We start from the raw sequence: 13,488 nt of genomic DNA on the forward strand, positions 1-13,488 counted from the left end.
GTGAAATAGGGGAAAGTCGGGAGGTATCGGACAGTTTAACTTTTCTGCCATAATTTGTTTATGGAATAGGAAAAAACTCATGTAATGCATTTTATAAGCATCTATATTCTTGTATCAACGTACTCACTAGAATATATTTAATCACAATTAAAAACACGGACAATATTAACAAATTAAGGAGGTAATTACACTTTCGTAGGTTTGAAAAATGGAGGGTGGTATCGGACGGTCAATCTTTCTTAACAAAAATTTATCTTTTTCACATTCAAAATAAAACAAATTAACGTTTAGCCATTCTGCAAATATCACACTCATTAGCGTTGAGGATTCTTGATGGACTAAACAAATATTTAGTCACAAGATCATTTAATTTATCAAAAATATGTCCACTTGCTCCTTGTTGAAGCCTACTGCTCGCTGCAAGCTGATAGACTCAGCCGTTCTCAGACGGAGGTCTTAATGCCTCTTCATAAAATCATAGAAAGGGTCTTTCCTGCCATCATTTTAGTTTTGTTAAACCTATGTTCAGCTCTCAGTCCCTCAGCAAATTGATACACAAGTTTTAAAAATTCTGTTTTGATGAGTGGCATGAGCTGACTGTCGGGGCCTTGATATGCATGTACAGGTCATTCTCTTCTTCATCTGAGAATGTTCTCTGGAAAGTCTTACTGTTCGCCGTACACGTTTTTATTGGAATCTCTTTACCAGCTTCAAGAGCTTTAATTCTATCATGTAACGTGCTTTTGTGGAACAGAGGAACATTGACTGGCCTCTCTAATACTCATTCTATTGTCCCTGACACTATTCACGGCTAATATTATATTGCTTTCTTCCCATTATCCTCGTATCTTCCCCATGCTTACCTAAAACAAAGGATAGTACTATCAGGAACCCGGATGGAACTGCAACCTATGTGTCCGATACCGCCCGAATGACTCCCTTAAGAAACAACTGGAACTGAACGAGAACGTTCGAAAAGAAACTGATTCTAAACCCACGATATTACAGAGTAAGGAATACTGCTTCTGCTAATGTACTTAAAGATCAATGCAACTTATCCTTGTTGCTGCTACTTCTTGGTAAAAATAAATCCGTGCCGGCCGAAAATCACACAAAGGACAAAAATACACCACCACTCATAAACGACCCTGCCTTTCGACTGAATGGGATGCATTCAAACATGCAGGCGGACCTGTGAGTAGCTAAACCGGTTCTGCCACATGCTGCTAACAAAGACATCTGTGAATTGTCCGATACCAGCCGCCGTCCGATACCTCCCGATTTTCCCCTACGTGTGTAGGGGGCATTGGCCTACGTCTGTTTGGAGCTTCGGCTGCATTCCGACCAGGTTGTCCAGATTAAAATAATGTCTGTGTATTTGTAGCTGCTGAACACACTATCCATTGCCGATATGCTGACAGCAAATACAGTGCGGCTGTACCATACACCAGCCTAGAAATATGCGGTGGAAAACGATGTTGACTATTGCAAGGGGTGCATTAGACCTGTAACGCTGAGTAACATGCTGCGAGCGAGAGGCTGGTTCATATCTCTTCATGTTCTGACGTAACCTACCCGCTGGGAGTAGTGCGCCTGTGAAAATCAGTTGGTAGACATCCCATTCATCATTTTTGCACGCGGGACATTTGTAAGTAGAAAGTACGACGTTCTTGAGCCACCTGGTATAATTAAGTCATATATTTTCAAGTTATATTTCAGGTCATAATTTTCAAGCCGTGATTTTCAAATGGCATTTCAAGTCATTTCTCATTAGATTTTCAAGTATTTTATTTTAAATATTGTTATCATTCATTGATTTAAAGTTAATGTAATGACTTATTTAAAATGTTTCACATGGACTAACTACTATTATAACTATTTGTGAATTAAATTTAAGGTTTAACGGACATGTCATTGTCATTGTTTCGAGTATGTCATTGTTAGAGATCAGTATACCACCATTATCGCCAATTTCTCTCCTATACCGACTTTTAAATCATTTTCCTGGAAGAAAAACACCTGACAACATTAGATTTTTTTCTTTCTCTGAGAGCTAGGGGGGGGAGCGTCTCCCCTTGCCCCCCGGGTATGGGGGCCCTTGTATCCCTTCATTTATATTAAATTACTGCCATTGCACGAAACGCCTCTCTGTCTCAGGTATTATTATTTAAGTGTTGATTATTATCTGTCGTGAGAACCTCCCCTTATGAGATCAGAATCTCATGTCTGGCTGGAGTTATTATGCTGTATTTACATGGTCATGCGAAAATCTTACATGTATGATTAGAGTTATTTTGTGACATCCTACATATATATTGACAATAATTCAGATCAATTACATTTAATAGGTATACATATTTATTATGATGATGACCAGGGCTTGCTAGGATGCCGCCGGATGATTGACATTGGTTGCACATGATTATTATTAGTGTGACGTTATTTAAGGCATTCACCACCCTCATTCATTGGTATCCATTGATTAGGATACCTGGCGCTTAACGTACCCATCCGACATGACCCCTCTTGTTATAATATAATATAATATAATATAATATAATATAATATAATATAATATAATATAATATAATATAATATAATATAATATAATATAATATAATATTGACAGTTTATTTCTCAGCTCGTTCCACGATTTCTTAAAATTCGTTTCGATAGCATTTGGGAATAAACCAACTAAAAATCTCCTTTCTCTGCCACTTCACCCACACCCTGGTAGAGTAGCTGGTGCGATGTATGCACTTGGCCTTGTTTTGCCGCCAGTTGCCCTTCCTGACATCAGCCCTACGTGGAGGAGTGTATTCAACGATTACTGCTAGCCTCGTGTAGCCCTTGTAAGGCAGACCCTCCCATGAGTGTGGGCGGCATGTGCCTCATTTGGCAAACTGCGTATTGTTGTGTGTGGTGTATGAGTTGCAGGAATGTGGGGAACGGAACAAACCCCAGCCCCCGAGCCAAAGGAATTGACCATTTAAGATTAAAATCCTCGACCCGGCCGGCAATCGAATGTCCGGGCCCTCTGAACCGAAGGCGACGACGCTGACCACTTAGCGAAGGAGCCGGACTATTGTCTAGCGTTCAGTCCCCGAGTCAAAGGAAATAACCAGACGCGGCTGTTGGTTAGTTGTGCGCAGCTGTGAGCTCGCATCTGGGAGATAGAGGTTCGAACCTCACTGTCGGCAGCCCTGAAGATGGTTTTCGGTGGGTTACCATTTTCACACCAGGCAAATGCTGGGGTTGTGCCTTAATTAAGGCCACGGCCGCTTCCTTCCCATTCCTAGGCCTTTCCTGTCCCATCGTCGCCATAAGACCTATCTGTTCGGTGAAACGTAAAGCAACTAGCAAAAAAATGATATGCTACTTTTTTATGGACAAGTTGTTTTAGATCTTTCTCTAAATTACATTTAACAGACAAAATGGAAATGAACCCTTTTCCGCCGTTTGCATGCCTAATCCGAGAAAGAATACCAAACATGTCATATAAATTCGAAGTTTTCGAACAAAATGGCAATCATGTATAACAGGAATGAATTTCAATCACAGTGAAGAGCTACGAATTTTGGAGTCTCTTCCGATCACGTAACTTACGTATCAGCCGGATATTTTGATCCAGTATGTGACTTTAAAACCTAGAGAGCAACTTGTGAAAAGTAAGGCTAACCTACCTGGTGAGAAGCGCAGAGTGTTGTGTTAACTTAAGGTGGCAGGGTCCGTCAACCCTACCTCTTGCTTCCTTACGTAACACAAAGCTATTACCATTCATGCAAGTAAGCCTGATCAGTCACGCCACTGACCTCAACCTATTCATTTCCCGCACCGCTGCGTGACTCAGCCAATTTATTACAGCTCAAACGTGGAAGGAATTGTAGTAATTTATGTGCGCTCATGGAAGTAGGAAACAGACTCTTCTTCCATACATATTATTTTCTATACACTCAACTTCAAATATGTTGTTATCCCTGAGAGGGCTTACTCATATTGATCACCGGTCAAGCGCGAAGGCTTACTCCAATAGGACTGGGAAGCCAAGCATGAGTGCTCGGCCTCAGGTTAGGGTGTCATAAAGACGGCTATCCTGAATGCATTTTGCACACCCAATCCACAGGATGGCTAAATAATAATGGTTCTTTAATCACTCTGTATTTTAAGTGAATTTAATAATAATAATATATTATTAACTTAAGTACCACTAACTCATTTTACAATTTCCACAGACTCCGAGGTGCCATAATTTCGTCCCGCAGTAATTGTTTTCTACCGACGCGAGGCTGACCGAACTGAGTGGGAATCGAATCCACCAGCTTGAATGCTCAGGAAGTCAGCGCTCTACCATGTGAGGTACTGAGCCTGGCTCAGGGGAACGTAATCCTAAATGAGGTCTTTATAACGTGACGGAAGTCGACGATACGGAATTGTCGCATTTTTAAACACCCTCAAATACCACCGACCATAGCCGGGATCGAACCCGCTATCTGCAACAGATGGATAACGACTACCTGACTGCGCTACTGAGGGTGGCGATGCTGGAATAGTAACGTAGTTAAGTCCTGACGCACTTGGCCCAATCCTAAGCGGGAGTGTGATAGCCGAGTGGTATTGTCACCTGCTTCTTACCAAAGCGGCCACAGTTCGAATCTCGGCCAGTGCATGAGCGCATTTTGAAATGAATAGTCACCGTCCTGTGGTTCAGATTCTACGTAAAACTGCAGGTCTTGTGGTTGATCACGTAAAACTACAAGCGTTCTTAGTCAAACCTGAGCCTAAATAATTCAATTACATCCATTACTACAAACCCCATAATAATATAGGTTATCAGCAAACAGTTTGGTGAGTTATTCTTCACTGATATTAGGGGCATGGGACCCCTTAGATTTTTTTTTTTTTTTTGCTAGTTGCTTTACGTCGCACTGACACAGATATGTCTTATGGCCACGATGGTACAGGAAAGGCCTAGGAGTTGGAAGGAAGCGGCCGTGGCCTTAATTAAGGTACAGCCCCAGCATTTGCCTGGTGTGAAAATGGGAAACCACGGAAAACCATCTTCAGGGCTGCCGATAGTGGGATTCGAACCTACTATCTCCCGGATGCAAGCTCACAGCCGCGCGCCTCTACGCGCACGGCCAACTCGCCCGGTACCCCTTAGATCAATATCAGTTCCGTTTGTAGGGACGCTTTGACAACTTGTATTGATATGTGGTATTATTTAACTGTAATAATTTAATTTAAGGATTAAGCTAAGAGCTCAGGACTTGGAACAAATTATAATCCCAGAATTTGGTTTGGTCAGCCGGTGCAGCTCGTGGGCCAAACCGTTGATCCTGCAACTGAACACACGCTTGGCCGTTGATTCGAGTCCGACCTCGAGCTTGGGCGTATTTATTGTCATTAATTGTGTATGGTTTAATGGCGTGTAGCCTCTTTCGAGTTGACGCCGTATATGCGCGTCTGTGAGGATGGGGCCCTTCCCTTGCTGAAGATGGCACACACACCCAGGCCCCGAGCGGTCCGAATTAACCAATCAAGGTTAAAGTCGAGAATCGAATCCGACCTCCTTAGAATCAAAAATGTTATCAACATGAACATACTATTGAAGGAACATTCACAAAATTGCCTTTAAGAGATCGCTTTTTTCAAAAACTCGTATAAACGATTTAAACCAAAAGTGCAAGTCATACTTACAGCAATGCACGTTACATTTTCTTGTGGGTGCATGGAACTGTGACGTAAACCACGTTTCCTTTATGTTATCAGCGTTTTATAATGCTCTGATTTAAATTGGCTCACAATGAGCTATAAACTTACAAACGTTATTAAACTCTTTTCAGATATTTATAAATCAATATTTATAATGTTCTGTTCAAGGATTTTATGACCATTTCAGTCGTTAATCATCCAGATCAATCCAGTCCTACCTCCGCTAACACTTCCTTCAGTAGCTCTTAGTCCGTTAGAATGTCGCTCATTATCAACCTTGACAATATGTCTGATATAGTGCAGCAAATCCATCATATCCCTCTTCATTTCGTTGGGCGTTGGACGAAACACATTTTACAGATCGCTTTGTACAATGTTCCCAAGCGGAATTTGTTAACTGTCCCTTTTACTTATTTCAGGCTACTGCCGGTAAACGGCTAAATCCAAACTCGATCACTTTTTCTTCTTTTCTACCCCAAAATGGTCACACTTAGCAAGAAGGGGACAATCCATATAGGTCCCAACTTGAAAATGGTAAACTTGGCCCTGTCTGTTTCCTGTTGACACATGTAAGGAACTTAATCTAATATACAGGGCCTCTTTTATAAATCCAGACCGAGCGCATGGTGTTTGTACTCTGCGCTACAGCAGCTGCCTCAGCGCAACTAACGTCTCATGCGGCCGCCCTGCTTTAAGCGTGTATACAATCTTATATGATATCTTACCTTATAAAAGATGCTGGAAGTGTCGTCCTCCATAACGAGGGACTTCATAAACACCATTAGGAATTCCTGCACACCAATAGCGAGTCATGACTGTTTACACGACTATTAAGATGAAACCAGGCCTCATCCGGAAAGAACACAAGTTGTGGGTCGAATAAACAATCATTCAATTATGCAATATACCACTCACAATATCTCACTCTTGTGGCTGGATCAGCGGTTTTTAAACAATGGACCCGTGTAAACCTGTACGGTTTAATGTGTAACAGCTATGTAGCTCTGTGTGGAGGAGAAACCGAAACCCCTACTTCTTGTGCTAATTTTGTGAGTGATTTATTCGGTAAAAAAATGTCGTATGGCTTTTAGTGCCGGGATATCCCAGGACGGGTTCGGCTCGCCAGGTGCAGGTCTTTCTATTTGACACCCGTAGGTGACCTGCGCGTCGTGATGAGGATGAAATGATGATGAAGACAACACATACACCCAGCCCCCGTGCAGTAGGAATTAACCAATTAAGGTTAAAATCCACGACCCGGCCGGGAATCGAACCCAGGACCCTCTGAACCGGAGGCCAGTACGCTGACCGTTCAGCCAACGAGTCGGACATTTATTCGGTGACCCTTCAAGATTCGCACCGATGTCATCTAGCTTTTTCACTGTTAAAACAGTTCGTGTGTGCGCATGTTTTTTTGAGCACTGAGCTAGTAGTTTGAAATTTATTTACAATCATGTGAATCTGTGCTCATGAAGGCGGTACTTCTCCAAGAAATTACTGAACAAATGCATCGCGTACCCGTCGAGCCGACTCGTACTTAAAATAATTTTACATACGAAATAACTGTCTCACCATGTTCACAGCTCAGATTGATGTGAGGTCGAACACGTGTACGCTCCTTGCAAGGTCAAGAAATATGCGCGAGCCTCCCGTACAGCTGCTTAGGTCTAGGAGAGTAGAAATTCCGCTGGACGATCTGGGTTTATAAAAGAGACCCTGTAGTACAATATATACATTCCTTTCCTATTTTAAAAGATTTAGGGCTTTCAGTAAATCTACAGTGAAATGAAATGGCGTATGGCTTTTAGTGCCAAGAGTGTCCGAGGACGAGTTCGGCTCGCCAGGTGCAGGTCTTTTGATATGACTCCCGTAAGCGACCTGCGCGTCGTGATGACGATGGAATGATGATGAAGACGACACATACACCCAGCCCCCGTGCCAGCGAAATGAACCAATTATGGATAAAATTCCCGACGCTGCCGGGAATCGAACCCGGGACCCTGTGATCAAAGGCCAGCACGCTAACCATTTAGCCATGGAACCGGACAATCTACAGTAAGTGTACAGGTATTGTTAAAAATTATGCATTATAATTTTTCTTTTCTACCTGTTTAACGTCGCACTAAAACATCGAAGGTTATTGGAGACGGAAGGATGGAAAGGAAGGGAAACTGAATTATAAATACCCTTAGTAAGCTTTAGTTTTGAAAGGACTGACACTTCAGGTAGCTTATACACCTTAAAAGGTCCCAGGCGCACAATTTTTCCGACTTGTCATACTTTAAAAGAAATACCTGCTTCTTAGATAAGCTGACCGAATATATGAGCGTTCTTGAGGAGGCCGCCGGTATGAGCACTGAGGTGACACACAGTGACCGTGTACCAAACCAAGTGCTCTACTCTGAAGAACGGGCTGGTAGTCAGACTGCCTCAAAGCCACCATGAGACAGTATAACATCCGTACCGACAACTGAGAAACACTACCGGTACTTTTTGCTCTTGTGTTTTGAGAATTTTCATCCAACCAGCCTCTGGGATGAAAACTTAACAGACACACAAATTTAGGTGTGATTTACTGATTTTTGAAACTGTCTGTAAATGAATAAATTAATTACTAAATAATCTGCCGCCTCTGTGGTGTAGTGGTTAGCGTGATTAGCTGCCACCCCCGGAGGCCCGGGTTCGATTCCCGGCTCTGCCACGAAAATTTGAAAAGTGGTACGAGGGCTGGAACGGGGTCCACTCAGCCTCGGGAGGTCAACTGAGTAGAGGTGGGTTCGATTCCCACCTCAGCCATCCTGGAAGTGGTTTTCCGTGGTTTCCCACTTCTCCTCCAGGCGAATGCCGGGATGGTACCTAACTTAAGGCCACGGCCGCTTCCTTCCCTCTTCCTTGCCTATCCCTTCCAATCTTCCCATCCCTCCACAAGGCCCCTGTTCAGCATAGCAGGTGAGGCCGCCTGGGCGAGGTACTGGTCATACTCCCCAGTTGTATCCCCCGACCAAGAGTCTGAAGCTCCAGGACACTGCCCTTGAGGCGGTAGAGGTGGGATCCCTCGCTGAGTCCGAGGGAAAAACCGAACCTGGAGGGTAAACAGATGATGATGATGATGATGATGATGACTAAATAATCTTCTTGCGTGGGAAATGAGCGGATTAGTTCGTTCCTACAACAATCTTCATTCTATCAAATCCTTAAAATCGTTGTTGCGCCTGAAGATATCGTTACTCACTTTCGAGTCTCCATCCATCATAAGCACTGATTGCCTCGTGGATTAGTGCTAAATACTATCCCTTCCGAGCTTAAGTGCGACCAGTATCCAGTATTCGGGAGATATTAGGTTCGAACCCCACTGTCGGCAGCCCTGAAAATGGTTTTCCGTGGTTTCCCATTTTCACACTCGGCAAATACTGGGGCTGTACCTTAATTAAGGCCACGGCCGCTTCCTTCCCACTCCTAGCCTATCTTTGTCGGTGCGACGTAAAACAACTAGCAAAAAAAAATACTATCCCAAAAATGTCTAGAAGTAGCTATACGGTACAGGGACCATGAGTTTGTCCATGTCGTACATATCTGAAAGACAACGTCAAAATCACCTCTTTGAGGAACTAAACGCAAGATGCACGGTTAGTAAAATAAGTTCAGTTCAGATGGGCCACAGAAAGGCCTTGGCCGGCCAGACTTGGCTTTCAGGCGGCGGTGGTCTGGATATTATGACACATGCTACCCATACGGCTCATCGTGCTGCAATAGCCCGGTGAGGAAAACAATAGCAAATTAACTCATTCTGTGCCATGCCTGTCACTTGTTTTTGGGGTTTTCCTATGAGTGCATGGATCCAACCAGCCTCTGGAATGAAAACTTAACAGACACACAAATTTAGGTGTGATTTACTGATTTTTAAAACTGTCTGTAAATGAATAAATTAATTAATAAATAATCTTCTTGCGTGGGAAATGAGCGGTTTAGTTCGTTCCTACAACAATCTTCATTCTATCAAATCCTTAAAATCGTTGTTGCGCCTGAAGATATCGTTATGTGACAATGTTGTCGGAAAAATACTGATCCGCAACACATATAATAATTAAAAACGAGAATTCCTTATTATAACTCACACACTCACCCTTAGATGACAGAACCTTACCGGCCAGAGTTCTAAACTGAAATATTCCACATAGCAACTTTTTTTTACAAGTTGTTTTACGTCGCACCGACACAGATAGGTCTTATAGCGACAATGGGACAGGAAAGAGCTAGGCGTGGGAAGGAAGCGGCCGTGGCCTTAATTAAGGTACAGCCCCAGCATTTGCCTGGTGTGAATATGGAAAACCACGGAGGACCCTCTTCAGGGCTGAACCATCTTCAGGGCTGTCGACAGTAGGGTTCGAACCCACTACCTTCCGAATACTAGATACTGGCCGCACTTAAGCGACTGCAGCTATCGAACTGGCAGCAACTTTTCTAGACACAACTACGTGATAAAATAGGTTCTCTTCCGGGGCGTAAGTAGGGAACGATCGACAGCACATAACTTGAAATATTAGGTTTAATTTTCCTTTTGATTAATTCAGATTATTTTTATTATTATTATTATTATTATTATTATTATTATTATTATTATTATTATTATTATTATTATTATCATCATCATATATCTGTAATCCTGAGATGAAAAGTTTATCTTTAATTTAATGATAGACTATGTGTGACACGTCTTCCCTTCCCATCAGAGATGGCTTTGTTTCTTAAAGTATCATTCAGATAAGTAAGCCATGGTCAAGCTCATCGTTCCTTCTAACATCTAGAAATTGTTCGGATAGTTGGCTTATCCAGCATTAAGCCACGAGTCAATCTCGTCGCTTCTTGTACTTCAGAATCCTTACAGTTCTGTGCGCTCTTTGTAGTGCACTACCTGCACCGAGCAAAGAAATCGCTAGACTGAGACTACAAGGTGTTAGATCGCATGCTCAGAGATTCGTGTTCCCTCTCGCGTGGCTGCAGCTTGAAGTGTTTACAATGTTAGCCATTAGTCGAGGAATTTTGCCGAAAAATAGATCGCGATTTCTGTATTTGTTACGCATCTGACCGCTGTATAAAATTTTCAGAACGAAAAAAAATATCTTCAGTTCAAATATTTCACGTATGTACACTATCATCATGTACACTATCATTCCAAAATTCGCGAAGCGCGTCACGATATGAAGACAGAGTTAATGATGATGATTCTGTTATAATTTAGTGTTAATATGTTAGAAGGCAATAAAATTAACATACTTTTTTTTGTTTATGTATTAACTGTTTTGCCTTTCAGGACTCGGGTGTGCAGCCTGTTGTTTTGTCCGGCCATACATTCACCTGCAATTTTTCGCAGTTCCGTTTTTAGCAATGAATCAATACAATCAATAACAACGCAGACTTTCGTGTGTTCTTATTGTAATGCGCCGCGTAATAATCAACGTTTTTAACGGTCCCTTTCACTCAATATTTTTCATTCCGTCGCTACACTACGTTCTTTTTAGTATTCGTTCATAAGTGGCCGACTCGCAGGCAACATCTCTCTTCTTGGAGACTGTAGACTAAGATTACTGAATTGGACTAGAAGACAGTAATATAGTGACAGGTAATAGGCGTCATTTTTATAGAGTATGAAAATCCACAGCCTGGTTCCAGCCATTTGACCGGGTCAGGAAGGGAATGAATGAAACCCCCTTATAGCGGCGAGGATAGGAATTGAACCGGCTACCGAAGCCTGTCGCACTCCTCTGGGGCAATGATTAATGGCAGACAGATGAAATGAAATGATATTGGAAAGCATTGCCGGAATGAAATATGGCAGGGGAAACCGGAGTACCCAGAGAAAAACCTGTCCCGCCTCCGCTTTGTCCAGCACAAATCTCACATGGAGTGACCGGGATTTGAACCACGGAAATGAAATGAAATGGTGTATGGCTTTTAGTGCCGGGAGTGACAGAGGACTGAACTACGGAACACAGAGGTGAGAGGCCGGCGCGCTTCCGCCTGAGCCACGGAGATTCTTTTTATAGAGTATATGAAACATTAATTCATTGTATGCTAGTTTCTGCCAGTCTTGCTAACGTGAATAAAATTAATGCGGAACGAAGAGGTTGTTCTCACCAATGAAGTGTACCGTATTTTTACTTCGAAATAATTCGCAAATACTCATCTGTGCTCATAGAACCGATTGGCAAAGAAAGAAAGAAAGAAAGAAAGAAAGAAAGAAAGAAAGAAAGAAAGAAAGAAAGAAAGGATAGTACTTTCTTCTTCTTTACTTCCTTATTACCAATCACTTCACGTAAATATTTATTAATTACTTATAGACCTGGTCCACTTTTGCGGCGCATGCCCTTCCTCATGTCAACGCTATGTCGATAGATATATTTACTATTGCGTGTTACTACAGTGGTTGGTAGTATGTTGTATTGTGTGTGTATAAGTGGAGTGTATTGGGACACGAAAACACCCAGTCTCCGATTCAGAGGAATTACACAGTTAAACTTCCCGACCCCTCGGAAATTGAACCCTGGATCCCCGTCAAATACCGAGCCTAAGGAAATGACACCTTATACTTAAGGGGAGTACGTACCTCATTTTTTGCAAAAATTTGCGAATTTCATTTTAACGTATTTTAGTATTCTTTGGTATGTGTACAATAGAGCACCGTTTTTTTATTTCAGTGAAATCGCGTTACAAGTGCCCATAATTTGGATATTCCATGGCCCCTCCCGTTTACAAATGCCATGCCTTCTTCTGGCTGTAGGCTGGGTTTTACTTTTTGTTGATAACTTTCTAGTTCTAGGAAATAAATGTCCATTAGTGAACCGCATAGACTAGGGCCTATCTATCGTATGAAGAAAAGTTGTCCACAGCAACAGAAATATCCAAAATAGCACAAACGGCATCATTACCGAAACTTGCCCAGGATTAGACAGAAAAAGAGAACAAACTAACATGAAGTTTTCCAAGACATAATTGTACCGTATGATGTACAGATAATATCTAGGATCTGAATACGTTTAATCCACCTTCATAATTTTTTACAGATAATCCCTTTAATCTAACTTCAAGTTATAGCAATATTAAGCTAGATTTATCATCAAGATTTTTATGTTAGCTTATTATTTTGGGTTACTGAGTTGCTAGTCGTGGTTCTTGGTGCACGTATAATAACGACAAGGAAACCTACAAACACCATGGACTTCCAGGAGGAGTGATGCTTCTGATTAAGCCCGTTTATAAGGATCTTGCCCACCCCAATTTCTTGAAGAAATGTTCGCATGAGAAAACCCAAAATGTAAACGAGTCTTTTAACAGTGTTATTTGGAGCCGTGTACCGGTACCTAAAAATATTCTTGTTGAATATTAAACCTTAAAATTAGGAGTACATGATGCTGTTTTATCATTTAATATGGGAAATTCAGGCAGAATTAAAGTTCTAGAACAGCTGCGGATCCAACAACTGTGGAATTCGCTCAGTGCGTTTCAAGCTTTTGATGTTCGTCGGTCCAAAATGGAGGATAAAAAACTCTTTATAGTGGAAGCCAAGATAAGTAAGTCAATGAGAGCAATGAAAAGGAGTCTGGAGGACAAGTAGGATGAGGAATATGCAGCAGGAGGGTTCTAGACTACATCTCAACGAAGATTTATATAAGCTCTGCTTTTTTTTTCGTTATATAGGTACGCTCAGTCAAAAAACTATAAAAGGTAGAAATCTGAAATAATTATCAGTGATACTTCCACACCTTCTCTCTGTAAAGC

The 13,488-nt window shown here is 41.9% G+C and overlaps 1 protein-coding gene across 3 annotated transcripts in view; it reads right to left on the bottom strand.

Moving 5' to 3' along the window:
• The window catches only part of LOC136863147 (acyl-CoA-binding protein homolog), a 259,094-nt gene that overhangs the window by 166,224 nt on the left and 79,382 nt on the right, over positions 1-13,488 (bottom strand). The window contains exon 1 of one of the 3 annotated variants that reach the window (XM_067139491.2): positions 3,684-3,776. The exons of the other annotated variants lie outside the window; for them this stretch is intronic. The gene's annotated coding sequence lies outside the window, so the exon portion shown is untranslated. Of the gene's footprint in view, positions 1-3,683; positions 3,777-13,488 lie in introns of those variants that run through there. 3 annotated transcript variants of the gene reach the window in all.

This window comes from Anabrus simplex, chromosome 2, assembly GCF_040414725.1.
Source record: "Anabrus simplex isolate iqAnaSimp1 chromosome 2, ASM4041472v1, whole genome shotgun sequence".
In the NCBI taxonomy this organism is placed as follows: domain Eukaryota; kingdom Metazoa; phylum Arthropoda; class Insecta; order Orthoptera; family Tettigoniidae; genus Anabrus; species Anabrus simplex.